This window comes from Protopterus annectens, chromosome 12.part0 (assembly GCF_019279795.1).
Source record: "Protopterus annectens isolate FY-2018-M chromosome 12.part0, PAN1.0, whole genome shotgun sequence".
NCBI lineage: Eukaryota > Metazoa > Chordata > Ceratodontiformes > Protopteridae > Protopterus > Protopterus annectens.
In genome coordinates this window covers 1,474,247,518-1,474,272,515 of record NC_056746.1, presented here as the reverse complement: position 1 = coordinate 1,474,272,515, position 24,998 = coordinate 1,474,247,518, and positions in this window count along the sequence as shown.

Below are 24,998 nucleotides of genomic sequence, written 5' to 3'. Positions count from 1 at the left end.
ATTTTCCTGTTTTTTGGGGGGTGGGAGAGCAAAGTTGCATTTCTGTTTTGGCACAAACAAGGATATGTTGCTATTGTTACTCTCCTTGTTTTGCATCTATCCTTGTTTTGTGTGTGAATGTAATATGTTATAACCATACAATTCCACTAAAGAATTGGATCCAACGAACCACCGAAGATAAAACCACACAGTATTTATTAAATGTTAGATGTAAAGCGCTTTTCGTCGCTCAATGTTTGAGCAACTTCCTCAGACATAGCTAACTTTCTCTAATTAGATATTTATACTAACATCACTTAAGATTGTATTTACTGTGAGTTGGTGTTTATTTATTATTTTAGTATACTACATCACTTTAAATTTTAATTGACTTGTAATTAACCTGTTTAAGTGATGTTAGTATAAATATCTAATTAGAGAAAGTTAACTATGTCTGAGGAAGTTGCTCAAACATTGAGCGACGAAAAGCGCTTTACATCTAACATTTAATAAATACTGTGTGGTTTTATCTTCGGTGGTTCGTTGGATCCAATTCTTTAGTGGACTTGGTTTGTTCTTCATTACTTGGTTTGACAACCATACAATTCCTTTTTTTATATTTCAATATCTTGACTGTTTTATGTTTCTCCAGTGGGTAATAGTAAAATGCAACCTTTTATGTGTTATCTGGAAACAGGAATTTTAGTTATGTGATACTTATACATATTATCCTTCTGTTGTGTTTTAGATTACCTAGGACTATGGCATCCAGGCATCCCACTCCCCCAAAAAACACCCTTCAGTGACCCTGAGAATCGGGTAATTGTGGTAGCTTTTAGGCAATATGGTGCCTTTCTGCTTGAGAGTGGATGTGGAGATATGTCAGCAAATAAAGATTTTGCAGCAGATTGTTGCTGATGTGAATGCAATAGGTGGCCACAGCAGGGCATATGATCAGTTGTGTCATAGGATCACTGACATGATTTCATCTGCATGAAGGAGAGCAGCTGCAGTGGCCTATGGGTACTGCGAGGGGAGCTGCTGCAGAGCCACAACTAACAGCAAATGAAGTGTTCCTGTCCACTGTCAGGGATCCAGACAGCTCCCAGAACAGTACAGAACAGCATGTCCTTGACATTGGTGCTACTGTTTTAGGGAGAACAAGTATATCCCAGGTGGAGCATCCAGGTAAGCTTATGTATCTCAATTGTTAAATAGTCTTGTATAGTAAAATACTGATAGCAATACATAAGTTGGGGGGAGTTGTAGATTGTTACAGTTAACAACACATTCTGATTGATTACACAAGGTCTTAGGGTGGACTTCTCATCCAAGTTCTTGTTAAATGTATCATTAATGGACATATAAAGAGGAAAAAGTTTTAACCCCCTGTGTTACTGTTAATTGTGATGATGTTGCCCTTACCTTTTGCTTAACTTCTTCCAGGACCATCATCCAAGTTAAGCATAGCATCAGCTGCACATGGTAAGCCAAATATTTTTTTTGTCAGTCGTGATGAGCAGTTCAAAGAATGTATATATTTTATCCATATGTGTGATGTGGGAGTCAGGAATATGTGTACTGCTGTACTGTCTTTAGTAGTGGCACCACTATTAGTTTGTTAACTTACATTTGACTATAGTAGTGTAGCTATTAATTTCTTTACTGGATTTGTTGCTTATTATCACAGGTGATCCTGGCAGTGGAAGTGTAGGACTCTTACCAGCTGATGTCAGAATATTGGCAGACTCTGATGATGATGGTGGCAAAACAGAGGCACAGTTGGGAGGTGCAGAGGTTGAATCTGACACTGATGTTGACATTTAGCCATCCCCTGTAATTTCATCAGACACAGCCAGTAGGCCTATGCCAAGCCATTCCAGTGAGTCATCAGATATTGGACAGGTGGAAGGTGAGACACTCAATTAGGGAAGTGTGGTTACTGCAGCTTCAGTGCCTTTTGATTCTGGATGTAGCCAAAGTATGGGTGAGGTGCAATGCAGGAGGGTTGTTAGGGATGCTCAGAGGAGGCCTGCTTTCCATCATTCACTTGGTCCAGGTGTGTCTTCTCGTGCTACTTGACAATATGTTTAGAGTCATCAGGAAGGAATAGGCATGTTCCCATAGCTCCTCCAGAGAAATGCTTAGGGTTGTTGATGTGGCACAGGCTGACATGTGTGACTGCCTCCACTGTGTTTCTAAATCAATAGATCAGATGAATGACACATTGGAATGGGCAGTGTCTGTGATGGAACATCTGCTGGGAGGGAGACAGCATCGTCTTGTGTGTAGGTCAACCACATAATCTGCTGTTAGCCAATGTGGCTATGCCCAGTCATGCTCCCAAAGTGGCAGTACTTTCACTGATCCATTAGTAGTTGATGGGTCTGCACCCAAATGTGGCAAGCCATGGGGTCATGTTACAGTGAGGTAGCAGCAGTGCATCTGACGATGGATGAGTATGTACCAGTGAACTCTTGGCAGAGCTAGTTCTCATGGTTGGGTGCAACAATGATGAACTGCCACCTCTACCATGCATGGGGCTTGCACCTGTCCAACATACCAAGAAGTAGAGCTAATACAGAGCTTGGCTGTGTTCATGTAGACACCCACACACCAATGTCACCTGGACATACACAAACAACAGTTACAAGGTTCAGCCATGAAGCTTAATGCTTATTTTGTCTGATTGGCCATTTGTTACTTTATCCAAATGTTTACCTGCTTCTCTATCTTACTCACACACACTCATCAACCTTTTGTGTCAGCCTAGCCTTCCTGCCCCCCCACAACACACTGTGCATGTGATGATAACTGTACATAACTGCTGAATTAGTGCTTAGTATGTCTGCATTTGTGATGTTGTTTTGATAATTGTATCTTTCATATATTTTAGTCTTAGAAAGTTAGACAACTGATAGAATCAAACATTTTTTACATCAGTATTATTAATGATCTTGTGAGGGTTGTGAAGTCTGAAACTGAAATGTGTCTCATTACTTTCTAACTTCTCTCATTAATGATTTAACACCCCAAATGTATGATGCTAAACGGATGACATTTGATGATCATCAGTACTTCTGAGAGGTACAACTGTGTGAATCTTTGATGCCTGAGTCCTACTACTTGATAGAGGACACATGTAGTCACATCAGTCTCTGCTGTCACATGCTAAACTAATTTCTGTACAAATCTCCCACCTTTTACTTGCTTACATTACCAAGTAACAACATGCAAGGATATGCCATTCATTCATATTATTACACAATACACTCACTCCAGGTACAACACTTAGCTTGTAAATCCAGCAGTTGCAACAGTTTTAGTTCAGGGCTGACTCTGTCTGATGCTAGCAGCACACATCCATTATGTGGGCAGGTAACGATTGTGAGTGTTGCCTGATATCAATGTTACTATAAGTATGTGTGCAGGATGAATGTTTTAGCCCCTTGCATACTTATCAACCATCCCGATTTTCACAAAATGTGCAGATTTTTACCTCATACCTTTGGTCTATCTCTCATAAAATGTAGGTTTTCTGGCAAATTACTGGCAAATCATTAAAGATTAAAGTCAGAAAATGACAGATGTTTGAGTTTCAGACTTCATGCTCTACAGAAAATTCATGCTAGTGTAAAATATGTTATTCTATCAAGAGTAATATTAGCTTTGTCCAGATTTCTTGGTCTTATAGATTGAGAGGTATGGCCCCTTAAGTGGTGAGTGATTGTGCTATGCATTGCCTCTTAGCTAGTTTGAGGGCATACTGAGCATGCCTACATCTGCCTACACCCACAGCAGCTACTGGTTTCCCCGCTGAATCCTCATCTGTATGTGGCTGTGGTGACCTTGCCATTGGTGGCGGGATGTGTTCCTCTTCCCCTTGTTGATCCTGCTGAAGCTGCTTTCTCAGAATGATGTTGTGTAGCATGGCACAGGCAGTAAATATTTCAGTACATGTACATGGATTGTACTGCCGGGCCTCCCCTGATGTATCTTGTCACTGGAACCATGACTTCAGCAGCCCAAGCCACATACTCTGTGATATTTCTGGTTTGAGCATGTGCCTCATTATGGTGTTCTTCCATGGTTGTGTGTGCATTTCTGATGGGCATCTTCAGCCATGGTTCCAGTGCATAACCTGCAGCCCCCAGTAAATGACCCTGTAGGATATTCCCCCAGTGAACATTTGATACATTTGGGAGGTGAGCCAATATGTGAACTAGATATGTGAGTAATAGTAACTGCCTGGATTGCCGGGACACATGTTTAAAATGATTCCCTTGGCATTACACATAACTTGGCAGGTAATAAAATGGAAGGCCTTCTTATTTATGTAGAGCCTTCACTATTCCCTGGGTGGTGCCTTAATTTCTATATGTGCAAAGTCTATGGCACCCAGTCCTTCAGGGTAGTGTGCTACAGGGTAGAACTGCTGCACATTTGTGGCCCTGTCCTCAGGAGCATGCGAAAATATATGTGGTCACTGGCATGTTGGAGCATAACATTCAGGAACTGATGGAGGACCCTGGATGCTGATGCCTGTGATACCCCCAACATGTCCCCTTTTGGTCTCTGAATGGCTCCTGTAGCTAAAATTCTGAGTGCTACGCATAAATTTGTCTCTGCTGGTATGGTTTCCCCTCAGTTTGTCCTGGATCTGAGTTGAGTATGTCAGAGGTTGCAGGGTTCTTGTAGTGTGTCTGTATCCACCCTGTAGCACTGTACAATTTCCACATCATGCAGATTGTGATAAGTTAAACAGGGTCTGAAAACTCTTCTTCTTCATGGCCACCTCCTATTAGCAGCAGCAGCAGCAACAGCACAGACTTCAGCCTGTTGCACATACACATGGATCAAAGCAACAGCAGCCCCTAACATTGTTTCTTTGTAGACTCCTTTCTGTGGCTGTTTCTTTGTAGACTCTTTTCCATGGCTATATTCCAATAGGTTTTGGAATTTGCAGGGAAAACCAGCACTGAGTCTACATGCTTGCTTTATAACTTATTAAATAGCTCCTCCATCTTGGATTGGTTAATTAGCATACAATTCAGCAGCTTATACTGTAATTAGCATGGCACAGAGTTTAGCTTGTTTTCAATGGCTCTGTACACTGTGTAGAGCCACTTACTGAATCCAAAACACTGCACTATTGTGTGTGCATTGCAGCAAGATATGCACACTATGCAACCAGACCTTATAGGGTTTATTGAATCTGACCATCTATTTTACTTAGGTTCACAGTCCATTGTTTATCCCTCCAGACTGTCTAGACTTAAAACAACTAACCAGTGTTTAGGAAGTCTCACTGCAATGCTTCTCTTTCCACCCTTCCACTCTGAGCTACCTCTCTCAAATTCTCCCTCATTCTATGCTTGCATTAACAGCTCTTAATTTGTATTTATTTTTATTTATTTCCATTTGCGAATTGGAATAGTCTGGATGAGCATGCATCCATTTTCAGTGGACACCCAGGGAGAACATTTCTACAGTTACAATTCCAATAGATGATGAAATACAAATAGCAATACAATAACAAAGATGAGTGGCCACGGTGGTGCAGCGGCTAGTGTTGCTGCCTCACAGCAGGAGGTTCTCCGGTTCGGTCCTTGGCTGGGGTGCCTTCTGTGTGGAGTCTGCATGTCCTCTCTGTGGTCACGTGGGTTTTCTCCGGGTGCTCTGGTTTCCTCCCACATCCCAAAGACATGCTGAAGGTGGATTGGGTACTCTAAATTGGCCCTAGGTGTGAGTGCATGCATGCATGTGTGTGCCTTCTGTGGAAGGTCGGGCGCCGGGCTGGCAACTCGACACCATAAAACTCCACTGTCAATCATGAGCAGACAGATGATCCACTATGGTGATCCCTAACTGGGAAAAGCCAGAAGAAGTACAAAGACATTGTAAAAATATTTTAATTACATACAAGAATAGATCTTGTGTGGAAGTTAGCACGGCATTTTAAACATTCATTATATACAACTACATAAACAATGATACAAATGTATGAATGTTAGGAATTTCAGCAGACTTAGTTGAGGAAAATATCAAAGGAATGATTCAGGGAGGTCTGAAAGTAAGAGCATTATCTAGATAAGAATCATAATGAGTAGTGGAAGCTGATATAAGATTGATATGAGCCTCATATGAAAGGGGGATTTAAAAAGGGATCGTTTTGAAGAAGCATTAGCTATTGACATGATCAGATTGTATGGGTTTTTAATTCCTGAATGATTTTTTTTATTTGCATTGTTTCTGAGATGTGAAGGGGTAGTGTTCAACAATTTTGCTACATGGACACTCTAACTGGAGTCACCATAATATTTTTTTAAGAGGTTTTGGGTTTAAAGGTCTCTAGTTGCTGGTTGGAAAGCATTTGCCAATAATCGTAGATAAAAGTGGACATGATAGATCTGAGTTGCATTTTATGTTTGGTTTTAATTGATTACAAGTCTGTAAATGATTCAGCAGTAGAAGTTTTATTTTTAGAATGGCTTTATAGGGATGAACTATGTTAGGGATATTTGCAGCACATTTGTAAAAGGATTGCTCCAGTTTTTTGAAGCTGTACTTTAGGAATGTTATTAAAAATTGATGAGGATTATAGTAGGATAGGCTTTGTCATTGCTGTTTTGGCATGAGCAGGTTACTTTCAGTATAGCTTAGATATGTAAAGAGTTTCTAGCCTTAATGGATGTTTGAGGTAATGTATTCAATGCATTTGTCAAAGTGTTATTATTTTTAAATTTAAAAGTAATTTCTCCAAGTTCAAATTGGAATATTTTGTTTTATTTGCATTAGGACACAGCTGAGATTGTGACAGGCATTGTTCTACATGCTAAAAAGTGAGATGGGTATTATAGCAATAAACAATGATGTGGTTGTGGTATATTGGTTGATGTGGTTTAATCATGAGGGTGAAGCCCGAGTGATTAAACAAAGACAACTGTGGGTAAATCTTCAATATACCACACCACAGAGTCGGTTATTGCTGTTATACAATGACTTTATTTAAGAAAAATTACTTACTTTTCTTAAATAATGTCTTTGAATGACTGCTCCATGGTGTTTTTCCACTTTCTTTGGATATCTGCTGCTTTTTTTGATGTACTGCACTTACACAGTACATCAGTGTTTGAAAAGGAAGCAACAGAAAAAGGAAGATCACCATTGTTCCTTTTTTCTTTCATTAATTAAGGTTTAAATTTGAACACTTTAGAGGTACGAGAGAAAGGATGGAGAAAATGCAAGGAAAATCAGTTATGTTTCTTTAGTTTTAGTGAATGGCGCAGTGGTGCAGCGGTAGTGTTGTCACTTTCCAGCAAGAATTTCTCTGGTTCAATTCTCAGTTGGGGTGCCTTCTGTGTAGAGTCTGCATGTCCTCCCTGCATTCATGTGGGTTTCCTCTGGGTGTTCTGGTTTCCTCCCACATTGCCAAGACATGCATCTGGAGAGTTTCTCCCCAGGCCTTCAATGAAAATTGACTTCATTCCAAGTCTGACTTTCCCGGTTAAATAAGTTTTGAATAATGTACCTGGTTTTCCTAGTATTTTCTCTGTGCTGTCTCTCTCGTACCTCCAGAAAGTCTGGATTTCTAATTTTGTTATTATTTTTTTATGGTGAAAAAAACTTAAAAAGTTATAGCATATAGTAATTGAAAAAAGGGCAGGTGACAGGACTTTTTTTTCCATTGGTAAATGTTCTATTTACAATGGGCATATTGGTTGGTCTGACCAATCAGAGTGCTCATTTTTGAATGTTAATGACCAGTCTTTGTATAAGATGTTGTAATTTTTTTAAGGAAGTCATTAGTATACTGTATTAGTGAGGCATTTGTATACATATCATTAAGAAAGATATTGAAGCAGACAACCATTAGCATGGGTTCCCACAGAACATCAATATTGTTAGGTAATGTCAGAGAGTGTTTGAGACCATTTAAATGCTTAGTTGTTGTTAGAAGTTAGCTTTTGAATGAATTTAGATTGTGAATACTTAGGTCCACTTTAACCAATATGTGGAAAAAGAGAGTTTGGGAAACAGTATCAATAGCTTAGGAAAGATTCAAAAGGACACAAGTAGCACAGAGATCATTATTTTATTTTGGTGTATAGGGTATAGGAAGGATAGTAGTGCTGTTTCTGTACTATATCCAAGGAAATATGTAATAGCAGTTTTTATAAAGTGTTATGGTAATTGTTTTTCTATACAATTTTTATATTATTGTGGTAAGATGGGATAGAATGGCTATTCATATAACGTTTGAAATTTTATTTGAAAGTCTACCTTTGGGATTTCTTCCAGAGCTGTGAAACATACATTTCAGAGATGGAAATATTAATAAGAATTTCTACTAGATAGGCTATCTCTTCAGAGACAAAATGAATATATTATGTACAGAGAAGATCTTCTGAATGAATGCTGGGTTTTAGATTTTGGATTAGTTTTTGTAGGAGACATTAATAAATTAAAGTCAGATATCTTTCCTAGCTTGTTATACATGTTCAATATAGTTCAGAGTTGTTTATATGGTTGTTTAGCAAGTGGTGATAGGTTTGTAATCACAATCAGGTGTTTGACTTATTTCCTGAATGTGTTGTAGATTTGTCTGTATTAGAATGGTTGGGATTCCTTCTATTGGTTCTATTTTTAGTCCCTGCTTGTCATTTATTGTTTAATATTGGCTGTATTCCAAGTGCTGATATAAATTTTACATTTATTTTTCATTCTGAGGCAATATAATTTAATATCAATAAGAAGATCTGGTTGAAGTCTTCACCTGCATCATCTGATGTAAGATTTTAAATAAATGCCAGCTGTACTGATTACACAAGTTATTAAATGCATCCTTGCTGAATTTATTATTATTGTTCACCAACATTTTTTTGTAGCTTTATGTTTTCCCAAAGTGCTAGCAATGGGCTGATGGTCACTGAAAGAGTCTGGAAAGGTGCCTGATACAATGATAATAGTAGTAGTAGTTAATACCCAGTGAATTTTGCTGTCTGTGCCTGTCAGTTTATATATTTTTTTAGTGTTTTTTATATGTTGTATGAAACCACGAAGATTGATGTCAAAAGAGTGCTGAGAATGAGCTTAAGAGTAATACTGTCAATGTTTACATCACTCAGTGTCATTAAGGGTTGTTTTATATTTGAGGATAACCAAGATAGTTTGTTCTGTATGGTCATAATATCATTGCTATTTGCTTGAGGTGGTATATAAATGGTAACTGTGGTCAGGTTTCAGTAATTGTTTATGGATAAAGTGATGTGTAGTGTCTCAGTTAAGTCAATAGAAGGGATTTGCAAATAGGAGCTATAGATAGTGAATTGATTGCTGCAGGCATATACTTCCTCCTTTCTTATATATCTGGTTGCTCTGATGACATTGTAACTCAGTGGACATATTTTTCTACCTATTATTTGAGGTTTAGCGTTGTCTTTTGGATAGCTAGGATGTCTGGTTTGTTAAAGTGTATTCTGCTGTGAAGGTTTGCTATTTTATTAGCATCTGATTGTTCTGGCCTTCCCTTTTCACCAGAAGGGGGCATTATTTCCTTCACTCAGGGGAATCTAAGTGTGATCTTCCTCCCAAAATACCCCAATACTATAGCTCCACATACCCTATGGTGGAAACTAGGGGGCACTGCACCTCATAGCACCTCCTTAGTTCAGATATATGGGGATTAGAAGTATTGGCCAGTGAGATGCCACCTCAGAAGACACAAAAACACATGCATGGATGATTATTTTTTTCTGCACATTAAACAATAACTGTAGCACACTGCATCCTTATTTAAAAATACACCGAGTTCCACATATGCAGTACCAGCATTTATTAAAAATCCAAAACATGACCCACAGTTTTTTTTAAATGAATGCCTGTACTGCACTTGTGTTACTTCTCCAGTGAAAATTGCATCCCATAACACTATGTACCCAGGGGAGCTAGCTCCTTTGCTCCACCTTAGCCATGGCTCAGATTCTTAGCCTGTTCTTTCATGTATTCATCTTTTCATCATCAACAGTTTAGCCAAATCACTGGATTTCTGAAGTTTCTCTTTTATCAGCAGAATCAAAACACTGGCTTTATTTCTGATATTACGTCTCAAGTCTTCGACAGTATAGTGTGAACCAAATGATGGACCATGTCTGTCTGTTTTTGGAAAACTCTTTTTTGAGTTTTATTCACATCATCATCTCCCGTGTTCTCTTAAGGGTATGAAATAATTGATAGTTTTTGCTAAGATTTTACTTGCATGGTTTCCAAAGGTTTCTTTCTCTTAATCTATTGTCAGTTATCAATGCCTGAACTCTCTCTACATTTTGTGCTGGCAATGAGTCCTGCTTATTTTTCTTTTTCATGTTAGAGCTCAGCTGTGGATTTTAGCGTGGAGCTGTCTATGCTGCAACACAAAACTTCCCCAGCAGCTGTATGCTTGGCTATGCTTTCTATTTCCTAAAACAGAAGTGTAGTTTCCATAAAATTAGGTGACTTGAATCTCTATTTATCATTTTGTTCAGAGTTGCATCTCAGTCACTGGCTCAGTTACTGACTTTTCATTTCCAGAACAAAATGTCCTTTTCTTAATGCAGAATGGTAACATATGGCCAGTTCTTTGTACTCTCCCTTCCCTTTTTACAAGGAAATGTAGATATCCTCAGGTCTGCCGGGCATAACTTACATTAGACTCAGGTGGTCGGTCTGTTGTTTAGACTGCATGACTGACCTAGATTCAATATTAAGTCAGTGGATGGGAGATGACAAATTCGATCCTGGGGTGGCACCCATGGCCCTTATGCACAGGGGTAGCCAGTGTTGATCACAGACCCACTCTGTTCATAAATTTGTTCTGTGAACTGCCCATAAAATAACAAATGTGTATACTTGGGATTACCATGGCTAGCCTTGTAAAGGCTCTATGCCCCTAGCCTAGTAACCTCCTATGAACCTATAAACCTATAAGTATAAGCGATTAATTTTGTGTACATCTAGTAGTTTTGTGACTACAACATGACTGCTAGTACAGCCCTCAGTATAGTTCAGTCAATTTGTTGAATGTTTCTGCAGTTCTTCATATTAATCACCCTTCTCACCCATCTTACCTTCAAAAGGTTAGTATGAATGTCTTCTTTCTGCTTGAGGAGAACTGATTTCCTTTTTTAGGTTTGTTAGATGGCCTTTTTCTACCAACTTACTATATGATGCAAGGACTGGTGGACATTGTTTTACTTTACTGTTTGCTTTCTCTAAAGATTTGCTTTGGGTTTTATTTTCAGGCCTCCAGATTTTTACACTTAGTGAGTAGCTAGAGGTCTAACTGAAAAAGCAAGACATCCTGGTCTAGTCAAAAAAAAACATGCCACCATGGTTGACCCCTAGTACAAACAGGCTATGCAGCAAGAACAAGAAACTAATGTCTAGGAACAAGAGGGAACTGGCTCAGCAAGAAAGAATTCTCTCTGCAGCCTAAACAAACAAACAAAAAAAACAAACAAACTAGAAATCTTGTCAAGTCCTTCAAAGCTAATTACAAAGCAAAAAGGCATCCTTAGCTAATGATAATCACAAGGCATTATTTAACTATGGCCGTCATCAGAAAGGGAATGCCCAACTATGTGCCACACTAGTAGTGGATGGCACCACCCATATTCTACTGGAGGAAATAGCCAACCTGCTAGCTCTCAGATGTGAGACAAACTTTACCCCCCTGTCCCACCAGTCATTCCTCAAAATATACCTGCCACCATTCCTCAGTCTATTATCTCAAGATAACAAGCCATCTGTGCTCTTTCCCATGCCAACAACATGGATTCAATGGGACCAGAAAACATCCTAGGCTGCCTTTTAAACAACTTAAAACATGACCAAGCAGACACACTTGGATCCTTGTTTAACTACAGCCTGTGAATTAGTTATGTTCTGGTGGAATGGAGAACAACAGCAGTAATCCCACTGCACAAAGGGGGGACCATGAACCAACAGTCGGAACTATAGACCCATTAGCCTAACTAGCCTCATCTGCAAGGCCATGGAAAGAATCATTATGGACCTTATCAACAAGGATATAGGTAATCTCCAAACTATAGATCCAACCCAGTTTGGATTCCTTAAGGGTAGATCATGCTTGTTGAACCTGAATGACTTCTTCAAGAAGGTCACCAAGACCCTGGATGAGAGAAAGACAATGCATACCACCTATCTTGGCCGAGCAAAGACATTTGACACAAGCCCCCACTCAAGTATTATAGATACACTCGCCCAACTGAGAATTAACCCTTATATCATTAGATGGATAGCCAATTCGCTCACCGACAGCACACATAATGTCAAAGTGACTGACTTCACCTATACCTGAAGGTTCTATGCTGGGCCCTTTACTCTTTGAAATTTATTTCTCAGAAGTGCAGGTAAACGTGGATGGCCTGTGGCATCTTGCTCTGTCACACCAACCATCTGCATATCGTTGATTAAGTTTTTAGAAACTCAAAATTCATATCGCTGAGAAGATATGATCTAATTTCCAAAAACTCAAAGCTTATGAATGGAGATAGTGGTACAGTGAGGATCAGGAAATTTGCCATTTTCCTCAATGTACTGCAGTCTCGGAGCTGGTATATATAATTTGCAAGGGGTGTGGGGGCATGCAGATGGGCTTGCCCCCCTGCAAAAATTTAAAAGAAAAGATAGATTTTTTAGTTCTTTTGTTTTTTGTTTAATGTTTGAGTTTTTGAAAATTTTATCATATTGTCTCACCGATATGAAATTTGAGTTTCTGAAAACTCGATCAACTGACATAAATCTGTATGAATATATATATATATATATATATATATATATATATATATATATATATATATATATATATGGGTCTACTTCTATTCGCTGACAGACCATTTCACTGAAACCCATTTGGTCGACAGCTCATTTCATCGACAAACATTCTAGGTGGGGGGCTATGCCCCCACACCCCCCCAATGTGGGGGCTGTGCTACACCCCCAACTATATATAACAACTCCACAGTCGCACAGCAGTGGGGAGGGGGGCAAATCCCAGGTTTTTGCCTTGAATACTTTTGTCAATGAAATGAGCTGTCGACCAAATGGGTTTCAGTGAAATGGGCTGTCAGCGAATAGAAGTAGACCCATATATATATATATATATATATATATATATATATATATATATATATATATATATACATATATATCTATATATATGTAAAGACGTGCACATATTTATCAGTCTGCCTTATCTATTACTGTGCTCATCCCTACTTTTCATGCATTAGAATACTCCTCCACAGCAACCACACATTCCCAAGAAATACATGATTCACATGCCCTACACCTGCTTTAGTATACCTGTCTGCATTCATAATTTTTTGCATCTGCTAAGCTGTCAAGTAAAACTTTCTCACTAGCATCCAATTCCTATCTGCCTTAGGCTATCCAGCCTCAGTGGTGCTACACTATCAAAGGAAGACTTTACTGGACTGTCCATGTCTTTGACAGCTTAGACTCCCTAAATAACAGTAGTCATACGAGGTGCTCTGTCCCCCAAGTTGTATGGCTCTGCCTCTATACCTCCTAATTTATACTAATTTGATGGTCACACAAGTAGAACTACAAGACAATATTGTAGCAGCTGACATAAGAAACAGTTGATGAACTGTGACACTGAACACAAGATTACTAAATGAATACCTGATATTTAAAATTGCGAACATTCACACACACACACAAAACACTCTCTCTCTCTCTTACACACACACACACACACACACACACACACACACACACACACACACACACACACACACACACACACACACACACACACATTTAAGGGATATTAGATGAATAAATGACTGCAATCCTTGCAAAACAACTGGATAAATGAAAAGGAAAAGGAATTCTAGAAACAGGGCATGTTGGTGTATCACTTTGACTGAAACTTGTTACATTTGTTCTATACTCTTGCAAGTCATTTGTGAGTTAGGATCCTGGTAACTGCTAACATTTACATCTTCTGGATGGGCAACAGGTTATGCCAAGTAAGACTTAAGGAGCTGTGTTTATGGTTTAATCTGACAAATTGATCTGATAATGTTGCAGCCAATCAGGAGTATCTGAAGGGATCAGCTAACACTATAAGCTTGTTGGAAAATAAAGGTGAACAAGGAATGTTAGACATTTCAAATTATATACATTTTAAGGCATGTTTTGAGGACCAGATAATAAAGTCAGCATCACTTTTGGTCCAGTAAGGAAGACACTCATGGCTACCCAGGCAAAAAGGAGCAGCTATACACAGTATTTATATGCTTTTCTTCCTCATGAGGACCTATTTGGATGCAAATCAGTAATTTAATAATTTGTGTCGAATGACTTGACAGCTTTCTTGTGCATGGAGATAAAGCTATCAGTTAACCTGTGCTCTAAATGCTTAATGGTTTGCAGTTATAATGGCAAAGAGTGAATGAGTAAGTTCCTAATATAATCATATATCTCTAAATGTGAATTTGTTAATATTTTATCGAAATACGTAATGATTCAGTATGATATATTCAATTAATTGAATGCTACTGTATAATTTTTGCTTTCCCTCTAAGATTCCTTTGACAAAATACTCTACAATATATGTAGTAGTTAACATCACATGAAACAGAAGTAGGAATAAAGAGAGATAGAGACAGAGAGGCAGAGTGACAGATTAAACACACACAACTGCCATCAGACATGCAGACATGTTATGTGCTATAACTGATACATTGAAAAAGAATAAATACGTGATACACCATAGAGCTACAATTTTGAATCTCTGTGTGCAAGGATGGTCAGCTAGGTAAATCAAAAAAGTTAAGAGTCCAGGCATGTACAAACCCGAAAAAAGAGTAAAAGGGTTTTATACAAAAGGCAGAGGAGTAAGTCTGTACTTAGATGAAACAGTGGATTAATTGGACAAGAATTCTTCTGTTATTGTCTGAAGATTTTGCCTAACTAAAACAGAACAACCTGCAAGTAAATTGCACAGCACCTTTTGCTCTGCATATAGCAATATTCACAGAGGAATATCTTACTTATACATGGAGTGCTCACTACATCTGCAATTATCTTACATTTCCCATTTGGTTAGACATCATGTCAAGACATACTTTAAAACAAGTTAGTGAATTCTAACACAAAGCTAGAGCTTGAGATGATTTTAAGGGGTGCATTAAACATGTAAGTTAATGAAAACTAGTACAGAAACTAAAGCTAGAGATAACATCAATGAGTACATTAAACACAAGTTACTAAATACTAGTATACAATCTACTTTTAGAGATAATATAAAGGTGTACACAAAACACATAAGTTACAGAATTCCCATGTACAAGGTAGAGCTAGAGATATCAAGGGGTGCTTTAAACAGATAACTTAATAAATACCAGTAGACAAACTAGAGCTAGAGATAATATCAGTGTGGTGCATTAAACACATACATTACTGAATATTAGTTCACAAACTAGAGATTTATTTATTTAACATTTGTTCACTGGGAAAGTCTGACTGGGGACAAAGCCCATTTTCAGCAGATGCCTGGGGAAAACTCTCCAGACACACGTCTTTGGAATGGGGGAGGAAACCGGATCACCCAGACAAAACCAACATGAATGCAAGGAGGATATGCAGACTCTGCACAGAAGGCATCCCAGTTGAGAATTGAACCAGACAAGTTCTTGCTGTGAGGTGGCAATGTTAACTGCTGCACCACTGTGCCTCCCAATGTCAAGGGATGCATTAAACACATAAGTTAATGAATACTAGTACACAAACTAGTAGTAGAGATAATATCAAGGGGTGCATTAAGCACTTAAGTTATATCAAGGGATGCATTAAACACATAAGTTAATGAATACTAGTACACAAACTAGTAGTAGGGATAATATCAAGGGGCGCATTAAGCACTTAAGTTATATCAAGGGATGCATTAAACACATAAGTTAATGAATACTAGTACACAAACTAGTAGTAGGGATAATATCAAGGGGCGCATTAAACACATAAGTTAATGAATACTAGTACACAAACTAGTAGTAGAGATAATATCAAGGGGCGCATTAAGCACTTAAGTTATATCAAGGGGTGCATTAAACACATAAGTTAATGAATACTAGTACACAAACTAGTAGTAGAGATAATATCAAGGGGCGCATTAAGCACTTAAGTTATATAAAGGAGTGCATTAAACACAAGTTAATGAGTATCAGTGCACAAACTAAAACTAAGTTCAATTTCTTCAGCTGTATTGTTAAGACTGATTTCCTTTATTAAAGAAAATGGGCCAGATTCAGGAAGGCTTACACGGAGTTCAAGAGTAGTGTAAGCCTCCGTGTAAGCCTCTCGATTCAGGTACAGCCCAAACCTCCGTGCAAGAGACAGCTAACACGTCTCTTACACGGACTGGGCGTGGAAATGCTCAATACCTCATTTGCAGCTCAAAGATATGCAAATGAGGTATTTGAGTGATCCACGAAGCTGAAACCAGTCCGTGTAATGGATGTGTTAGCTGCAGAAATGTACTCAGCTGACAACTGAGTACATTTCTGCAAAATCTAAAACGGAGCTATGTCAGCTCCAAATAAAGGGTGCATATGTTTCATTAAGCATGCCAATGGCCAAATATGTGGCCATTGGCATGAAAAAGTGTTGCAAAAATATGTTATATAACTTTTTTTTTCCCGTGGGATTATGATGTTTAACTGCAGCGCACACCCGCGCAAACGGGGTGCGCTACCTAAAACTGAAAACCAAAGCTTATAAGCCCACAATTGTGGGATTTATGTATTACATGGAATGTCAATGGAGGGACTTGCAGACCAAAAACAATATGGCCTCCGTTTAGTGGTTGTCAAGAGGGGAAGCTCCGTGTAAGACATGTAACTAAGCATTACTAGGCAATCCTATGTAAATGAGGGATACAATACTGAATCACACTGCCACATAGGTAATGAGCACTTTCTGAGTAGTGTAAGAGTTAGAGACGGGGGAGGAACAGAGTAAGAGGTAGGTGACATCAGGGGGGGGGGAGGATAGAAACAAATGTACCAGATTGGAGGGCAATGTAAGGTGACAGATGACAGACAGACATCAGGGAGGGAGGTGTGTCCCAACAGAACACTAGGAAAGTCAAGAAATTGAAGGTTTACGCTATCCCTACACTCAAAGTTTCTTGATATATGTGCATGCGTGCGTGTGCGCGCGTGGAAGGCAGGTTCAACATGTGGGAGCGTGTTGCAAACCGTTTACAATGGTTTGCGCGGGCGTGCATGTGTGGAAGGCAGTGTGCGCGCGTTTTAACATGAATCAGCCTAGTTCACACCATGTAAGGATGTGTGCGCACGTGTAACACCGTGTAGGGATGTGTGCGCGCATTTAAGTGACTGTGAGCGTGCTTAAGCTGGTGTGCACATTGCTCCCCCTGAGGAAACAGAGAGGAAACAGGAAACAACCAAAATACACGGAAACTGCCAGAGGATACTCCTGGAGTTAATTGGTGGAAACAATTGGAAGCAGGCAATTATGCAGGCAGACTAGAAGCCCAACCCAGCACTTAAAACACTGCAAAGAGCAGTGCAGGGTGTTTCTCACAAGAGATACGCAAGAAAGTAAGCTATCAGAATTGAAAACTGTAAAAAGCTGAACTCAGAGCAGAAATGCTAGGGGCTGCCATAGCTGTTATAATCAGGCAAAGGCGAATTGCTGAGGGTGGTGACAATGCAGATGCTGACAGACAACCCAGAGTGAGGAGAAGGAGAAGAGTATACAGGCCCAGGGTCACCTACCGTGGGTTACATGAGCTGGAGATAGTAGAGCGCTACAGAGTGGACAGAGACCTTCTGCAGCAGATTGTTGAGCTGTGCAGGCCACATCTCACACACAGAACCAACAGAGGGGAACCCATCCCAGTGGAAACCAAGGTATGTGTTGGCCTAAGAATAGTAGCAACAGGTACCTTCCAGAGACCAACTGGTGATATGATGGGGATATCACAGGCATCAGCCTCCAGGGTACTGCACCAGTTCCTGGATGCCATGTCAGCACATGTCGGTGATCATATATATGTCCCTAATGACCGTGAGGTTGTGGCCAGCAATATGCGTCTCTTCCAGCAAATAGCGGGATACCCTGAGGTGCTGGGTGCAATAGACTGCACGCACGTACGCATCAAAGCACCAGCTGGTGAGCAGGGTAGAGCCTACATTAACCGCAAGGGATACCCCTTCATCAACTGCCAGGTCGTGTGTGATGCCCAGGGCATAATAATGAATGTGTGTGCTGGCTGCCCTGGGAGCTACCATGATTCCCACATCTGGCATCTGATGCAGCTGTACCAATCATTTGCCAGTGGGGACTTCCCACACGGACACCTAGTGGGGGATGCAGGTTATGCACTTGAGCCGTGGCTGATGACACCCATCAGAAATGCACACACACCTGAACAGGAACGCCATAATGACGCACACGCACAAACACGTAATGTCATAGAGCGTGTGTTTGGGCTGCTCAAGTCATGGTTCTGGTGTCTGGACACATCTGGTGGAGCCTTGCAGTACACACCAACTACATGTACCCAAATGGTCATGATATGTGCTATGCTACATAATATGATCCTCCGGAAACAGCTGCAGCAGGACCAGCACAGGGCTGGGCCTAACATCCCCCCACCATTGCCAAGGCCACCACAGGGAGAGGGTGACTCGGAGGAGGAACAACCTGACCTTGTCCCAGTAGGCAGAAGGAGGTGTGCCCAGTATGCCCTGGCCTTGGCAAAGAGGCAACGCATAGCACATACACTTGGTCAGTAGGAACACTGGGACTGATACCCGCTCTGACTCACTCATATAGTAACAGGGATGCCTAACATGACACAACCTGCTTCCAAACATGTACAGGGAGTGTAGTATGTGCATCCGACAGAGGAAGCCCTGCAGCACCACCTGAGGCATGAATGCCATGTGTTAAGTAATGTAATATCATATACCATATGCACACCTGAGGACCCGACTAACATCCACCCTCACCAATCATAAACCACAAAAAACACAAACCTACCTCATAGGTACCACAAGGGATAGGAACCTAGATGTAATGCTACCCAATGCCAGAAGTATAAATGCGTGCAGTGTAAAGGCACACAGTATAGAGAATGTAGATATCAGTGCTGTAATAGAAAACAGGGTCAAAGCCCACATCAGCACCCTGACACTACCAGGTCACACCTCATACAGTGATGTACATGTGCAAACACATGGAACAAGCTGCAAAATGAGGGTGACTAGCAATAAATGGCATGGCTAACCACACACCCATGTTGGTACCACAACAAGAAGCAACATGGATTACCCATGATCAAATACCAATGGCTAAAACTGACTACTACTACATTGTTTGCTGCAGACCACTGTCCTAATAGCAGGAACTGCCCCAGGCCTACTCTGGCAACGTGAGTGTCAAACGAAATATTACTGTCAACCCGGGTGCCCAGGTCCCTGATAACCTCTTCTGTGCTTAGAGGATTGCCACCTAGACGGGAACTAGGGGTAACCCTGTTGTTCCCGAAGGGTATGACTATGCATTGTTTAGTGTTTAACGTAAGGCCATGGCTCTGGCACCAGTTATCCGTGTCTATGAGACCCTTCTGAAGGATGTCTGTGTCAGATGGGTTTCCAACTATGGTTCCCAGTTTTCAGTCATCTTCAAACATTGTCAGCCATAATCCTCCTGTGTTTGCTTGTACTTCTGAAAAGTAGATGCTGAACAAAAGTGGGCCCAGGACTGAGCCCTGTGGGACACCACTTGTGACAGTTTTGGAGTGTGACATGGCACCAGCAACTTTGACCCTGTGTGTTCTGTCACTTAACCAGTTTGCAACCCATCCTGTGATGTATGGGTTCACATTTAAGCTGGTGATGTTTTCAATGATACCCGAGTGGGGTATTGTGTCGAAAGCCTTTGCCAGGTCAAGGTAGGCTGTGTGGACTGCCTTGCCCACGTCAATGGCCTGGGTGACTGTCTTGAAAAAGTCAACAAAGTTTAAAAGGCATGATCTGCCCTTGACAAAGCCAAACTGGGTTGGATCCAACGTCTGCAAGTCCCCTATGTCTTCATTTATTATTCCCACTATGATCCTCTCCATAGCTTAGCAGACCAGGCTTGTCAAGCTGATGGGATGGTAGTTTCCAGGGTTGGTGGAGGCACCCCCTTTGTGAAGTGGGTCCACCATTGCTGCATGCCACTCCTTGGGCACATATCCTGAGGTGAGGCTAAGATTAAACAGCTGCCCTAACTGCGGGTTTAATTCCTCATTGAGTTCATGGAGCACACAACCGGGGACACCATCTGGTCCCATGGATAAAGTGTTTTTTGCCTTGGATAGAGCAGTTCTTACCCCAGCATATGAGATGTTTGGGGGGCTACAATCCTCTGGTATAGATACCCCTCCAGTTGGGGGGGAGGGGGGGGAGAAATCCGCACTGAACCTGTCAGCCAGTAAGTTGGCAATGTCAGTAGGTTCAGTGATATTTACATCATTCCGAACTAATTCTGAGCATATCTGGGAGTTCCCTCCCAGGTGTCAAACATAGGTAAAAAGGCCTCATGATTGTCCCTTGAGTCCTGAGCGCGTTTACTCTCAAAATTTGCCATGGATGATTGTATGGGGGAACCCAGTGTTTTACTCATAATGAGCAGGGGTGTCTTCCCTTCTACAGATTTCGTCCTATCTTGTAGTAGCTCCTTCCTTTTGTTGTAGAGCTTGTTTATGGCTGGGGTCCACCAGACTGGATGCTTGCCTGTGGTACAAAGAGTCTTTGTTTTGTTTGGGATTGCCTGATCCATGCAGTCCTGGAGGTGCTGGTAGAAGGCATTTGTAAGTGATACAGCGGCTTGGGTAATGGTGTCCGCTGGCTTGGGGGCCTTGAAAGAGACCACACCAGTCTTTAGAAGTGTGAAGTCGGCTTTAGAGAAGGTCTTCACTGTTTTTTTTTCTATCTGGGGTGGGGGTGGGATGTGGACTCCCACTGAGATTAGTTCATGATCTGATCTCACCAATGATGGGTATACTTCTGGTGTTGAACAGTGTGACCCCATGTTCATGATGATGAGTTCTAGTATATTGTCTCCACTTGTGGGGATGGTGACTAGTTGTTCCATGGCATTTTAGTGTATGAACACTTGGAACCTTTGGGTTAGAGTGTTGTGGCTTGAGTAGTGATCCCAGTCTATATTTGGATAGTTGGAATCACCCAGTATGATGGTGTTCGGAGATACATTTATCCCCTCCAGTGTTTTCAGGACAGCTGTGTGAGGTACCTGAGTTTGAGAGGGTGGCATGTAACATGCTACAAACTGCAGAGCAGTCTTGCCTATGGTTACTTGCACCTGGATGGTCTCCGATGCATCGGGTGTTGCTACCAACCTTGAGGTGAGGGTGTCCTTGATGAATATGGACACCCACCCTCCTTTCTTGGTGTTGTCCGAATTTTGGGGCCGGAACGCATGATATGAGGTAACACCCGATAGTGCCGGGGTGCTGTCAGAAGCAGTGAACCAGGTTTCAGGCACAGCACAGACATCAATGTTCTACATACTGAGAAGGGCATCGAGTGTGTGCAGCTTGAGGTTGAGACTTCTGGCATTGAGCAGCATTACCCTTAGTGTTTGTCCTTTTCTGTGTTCTAGGGTGGTAGGTGTAGAATCTGATTCTTGCATAAAAAATGCACAATGGGGGTGGCAAGAGCCTCAGCCGAAATCCGGAAGCCCAGGGGTGACAGGTGCAAGCCGTCCCTTGCAAATCAGCATGGCCTGTCCAGCATGTCATCCCAGGCAGACAGACATTGGACCCCCTTTGAATGACACCATAGTTTAAGCAAATTATTACAGCTGATCATCTTGTCTCTGTTTATGTGGCATCATACTTGGTGAAGGTAGGATACTGCTCAAGATCAGGGTCATACCTGCCTGGCCTACATAATCAGAGAGATCCTCTATGTCTCTTTCCATGTAGTCCAGGGAGGTACATCTCAGGTCGTTCACACCAGCATGGATAATGACTGAGTCAGACTTGTACTTGCAGTTGAGTGACCTGAGTGCTTGCATTATGTGGTGGATTCCAGTGCCCGATAGGCAGCTTACTGTGACCTCCTCCGTACTCGATCTGGTGAGCGGGAAGTCAGTGTGTCTGACTATGGAGTCACCTATGACAAGTGTGTCTGGCATTGTGTTTGGCCTTAAGGTCTGTGACTGTTTGGCACACTGACTCTGTGGTCTATGTGTTGCATGTGCTGTGCCCTGTGGAGGCAGTTGTGTGGGTGTCTGCTGTGGTGGCCGCTGCTGTTTTGGTAGAATTCTGATCAGAGCCTCTGAGTATGTCTTTGTGTGTCTATGCGTATGATTTTAAGTTGTGATAGTGCTATGTGAGACTGGGTTTGTGATGTGTGTGGTTACCTTCACCTTCCCTCTGGTCTTGCTAGTCCTATGTTGAGAGAGCTCAGCCTCCACTTTGGCTATATAGTTGCATCTCTCACATGTATGTGTGTTTTATGGGAGAAGGAGAGGGTTGTCAGTGTACATGAGGCAATTGTAACATTGCCTCAATATTCCCAGGTTCACCAGCTGAGCAGGAGAGGACACTAGCAACTGATCCCTAGACATGCTAGAAGGAATGGACAAAACAATGTTGGAATACAGGGAGATATCAAGCCCCCCAAACCACATCATAATGCTTGACTGACAATACCTACACATACACCATAGTTTCATAGTGTCATAGTTTACTACTTGGCTATCTGCCCTAGTGCATGTATAAGCCTATCCATAGTGATGTGGCTATTGCCACCCCTTATAGTGGTAATAAGTGTACAGAATAGATTCTGAATATTGTGCCTCTGACTTAGTAGTGAAGTAGTGACACATTATGACCCCCTTACGTAATTGAATAACATGACTGTGCCTCTGTCTAGTCTGTGCCTCTGTCTCATATGCAGTTGTCCAGATGTCTCTTGAAGAGAGTCAGTGAGGGACTCTGTCTAACATGAACTGGGATACTCTGCTAGAGTGTGAGATGCCTCTGAGTTATGGCTCTGTCCCTCCAGCATGTCCTATACATGTATGTGCTGAGGTTCAAATCTTCAGCTCTCATGGTTCTGGTGGATTTGGATTGCTTGCAGTGGAGCATGTCCACCAAATCCTGATTGGACATGGTCTTGTATGTCAGGCATAGGTCACCTGTAAGTATGCGGTATGACACTGAATAAAGCTGGATTTCCTCTATTCTGGAAGCATATGACATGTGTTGTAGACCCCTGATCTTCATGGTAAGGTACTGCTGGGGTCTCTCCAGCTGTTGCAAGTGCTGGGTGAGGTACATACCAAATGGGGCTTTGTATTCAATCATGGGCCTGATAAGGGAGAAGTATAGTGGTACAATGACCTCCTATGATCTGGATGGAAAACCCTCCATGATAAGGTGGGCAAGATAGAAAGTCTGTCTAACCACTTTGGCAACATGGGTGTCAAACGAGATGTCACTATCTACATGTGTCCCCAGGTGTCTGATTTGTTTTCTGTGCTCAGTGGGTTGCTGTCTATGTATTGATCTGTGTGTACTTTGTTCCTCCCAAAGGGGATGACTACACATCAGTTGCAGTCAGTTTCAGGCCATGAGTCTGGCACCAGCTATCCATCTTTGTGACGGCATTCTGTAGGATGTGTGTGCCGGCTGATGTATTCACTATGGTGCCTAGGTTGCAGTCATCCGCAAACTTTGTCAGCCACAACCCTCCTATGTTTGCTTTCACATCTGAAAAGTAAATACCAATTAAGATGGGTCCCAGGACACATCCTTGTGGGACACCACCTGTGACTGGCTTTGAATCTGACAAGGCACCTGTAATGTTGACTTTATGGGTTCTGTTTCTTAGCCATTTTGCAACCTATCCTGTGACATATGGTGTTATATGTCAGCTGTTGAGCTTGTCTATGATGCCTGAGTGGGGTATTGTGTCACAGGCCTTAGCCAAGTGCAGCTAGGCTGTGTGGACTGCGTAGCCCTCATCAATGGCCCTACTGACAGTTTCATCGTAGTCAACTAGGTGCAAAAGGCAGGATCTGCCCTGTACAAAGCTGAACTGGGTGGGATCAAGGGTCTGTAGGTCAGCAATGTCTCTGTGTAAGAGCTCCATAATGACTCTTCCCATAGCTTTGCAGACAAGGCTGGTTAAGCTTGTGTGGTGGTAGTTGCCATGGTCTGTGGAGGCATCTCCTTTGTGGAGTGGGACCACTGTTGCCGTACGCCAGTGTTCAGGTACATATCCTGTAGCAAGGCTGAGGTTAAATAGCATTTGTATATACGGGTCCAGCTCCTTCTGGAGTTCACATAGCATGCAACCGGGGATACCAGCAGGTCCCATTGATGCTGTGTACTTGTCTTTGCTGAGTGCGGCTCTCACATGGACATCCAAGATGACAGTGAGGTTACATACAGCTGTGATAACTATCTTCTTTTGGGGGTGAGGGAGGGGGTAAATCGCACTGAAGCTGTCTGCCGGAATGTTGCCAATATCGGTCCAGTCACTGGAATATATGTTGCTGTGTACCAACTCTGAGCATATCTGAGGGTTCCCAACTAGGTGTCTGACATAACTGAAGAAAGCAGTGTGGTTACCTCCATTGTCTTTGGTGATTTATGTCCCCAAGTTGACCTTGCATGTCTTTATGAGATAATGTAGCTTTCTATTAGTGCTGATCACAGCTGTCTTCCCTTTTGGAGATGTAGCTCTGTCTTGCATTAGTATCCCTCATCTGTTATACAGTTTGTTTATGGCTGGGGTCCACCAGACAGGCCACTTTCCCTTTGTGGAGAGGGTCCTGTTTTTATTTGTGATTGCATGGTCCATGCTTTCTGACATCTAGCTAAGGGGAGGTCATTGTGGTTCTGCAGTTATCTTTCATCAGCATTAGAAATGACCACA